Genomic DNA, 2500 nt, shown 5'->3' on the forward strand with positions numbered 1-2500 from the left:
GAGGGAGTTTGAGTGCTTCAGTTCTGAGACATGAAGGGTGATACGGAGAGTGGAGTGCACTCTCTCTCTCTTTCTGTCTCTCTCTGACACATACACACACACACACACACGCACAAAGGGGAATCCCTTGCTGCTGGCTGTTTGAAAGTGCGTTAACCTCCACTTCCTGCACGCACGCACGCATACACACACACACACACACACACACACACACACACACACACACACACACACACACACACACACACACACACACACACACACACACACTCCTCTAGCGTCATACTTCACATCCAGTGTAGATGAGTGGTTCTGTCATGTGTTTGTGAGTGACAGACACACAGCGAGAGAAAGAGTGAATGTGTGTGACAGATTTGTCTTGAGCAGGCCTAATGTTGTGTGTGTGTGTGTGTGTGTGTGTGTGTGTGTGTGTGTGTGTGTGTGTGTGTGTGTGTGTGTGTGTGTGTGTGTGTGTGTGTGTGTGTGTGTGTGTGTGTGTGTGTGTGTGTGTGTTTGTGCACATGCGAGCGAGCGTGTGTGCATGTACACATGTATGTCACAGAGAGAGACGGATCCAATGTGTGTGCATGAGAGAGATGTAGACAGTGAGTTAATACAGGGACAGTGAAACTGAGAGAGCGTGTGTGAGTGTTTGTGTGTTATACATACACAGAGGCAAATGAGAGAGTGTGTGTGTGTGTGTGCGTGCGTGTGTGATGAATGAAAAGCAGCCAATGAAGAAGTGACAGATAAGCCGGCACTCCTCACAGGCATTCAAAACACACACACACACACACACACACACACACACACACACACACACACACACACACACACACACACACACACACACACACACACACACACACGTTTAGAACGGAAAGATCAGCCGGGGCTCCTCAAATGAGGTGTTCCAACAACACTGACAGAGAGATGTGATGAAATGTGTGTGTAATGCAATGCAACCCAGCTGACGGACACACACACACACACACACACACACACACACACACACACACACACACACACACACACACACACACACACACACACACACACACACACACACACACACACACACAGTACGGTAGTGGCTGCACAGAAGTGTGTGTTTAATCCTCGGTAAAGGGAGACCGCATGCTTTAAATTCACACACTGCAATGCAAGGGGTTTGGAATGTGAACTCACTTGTTACATGGTGTATAGCCTATTGGTTACACTGGTAACAGGTGCTCAAGGGGGTAAACACAGGAGTAGACTAGGTCAACATAGCCTTAAGCACTGCAATAGTGTTATGCAATTGCAAAATAATTGGCAGTGTTGTAACTGACGTTGTCCTCTTAGGATTAAAAATGGCAAACCGTTGAAGACATTGAGGTGGGCTTTCCTATTGGCATCACTGTTAGTAGTGTTGAAAATGCCTCTTTTTCCACTGGATTAAGATTCCAGTGTGTAATTTATTTCATTTATTCCAAAATGCATGCTGCCATTCACAAATTGTCTGATCTTTTTCATGAATGTTGGTCTCTTCTGACCAGAGGCTTGACAGCCAGAGATGTCTTGGTCATTTAAAATGACAGAAGATCTACCTGTTCATCTACATAAAATTGAGCATAAGTGCACTTAAATGAACACATAAATGAACATAAATGAACACAAGTCATCATGAAAACTTTAGAGATTGGTAGTAGGTTAAATATTCTTGAAAAATATGATATCTGTAAATGGGCAGCATACAATTCTGGAAACAAATTGATAAAATAATTACAAACTCTACCTTTAAAGCAATGATACATCATCTTACTACCACACCCCACTTATGACAGACATGTGTTTAAGGTGATCCTTTAGTTAAGCCTCGTCTAGTCTGTCTAGTCTAGCCTGGTATGGTGCCTTGTTGAAATTGGAGACTGTGTGTGTGTGTGTGTGTGTGTGTGTGTGTGTGTGTGTGTGTGTGTGTGTGTGTGTGTGTGTGTGTGTGTGTGTGTGTGTGTGTGTGTGTGTGTGTTTGCAGGCTTGAGAAGGAAATCCGTCAGGGGGGATCAAGGAGCTTGTGTGTGTTGAAGAGCTACCAGACATTATTAGGCCACTGAGGCAGTAGAGTACACACACGTACACAAACACTTACTGATTGACTTACTTATAGCCAGGATTGATGTGACATGTCTTGAGAGAGAGAGAGAGAGAGAGAGAGAGAGAGAGAGAGAGAGAGAGAGAGAGAGAGAGTGTGTGTGTTTGTGTGTGTGTGCGTGCGCGCGTGCGCATGTGTGTGTGTGTGTATTCAGGGGGCAGTTTACTCACATTTCTATGAGGCATGTTGAAAAGATGGCTAGCTTCTCTTCCGAGCGAGAACAAAACTAACTGGTCATTTGCACCAACCTTGTTATGCACTCCGTATTCCCCCCCACACATTGTACAGAATGTTGCCGATTATGTCCTCTTTAGTAAGTTGCTCTGGATAAAAGCGTCTGCTCAATGTAATGTAATGTAATGCCCTGTC

This window comes from Engraulis encrasicolus, chromosome 20, assembly GCF_034702125.1.
Source record: "Engraulis encrasicolus isolate BLACKSEA-1 chromosome 20, IST_EnEncr_1.0, whole genome shotgun sequence".
NCBI lineage: Eukaryota > Metazoa > Chordata > Actinopteri > Clupeiformes > Engraulidae > Engraulis > Engraulis encrasicolus.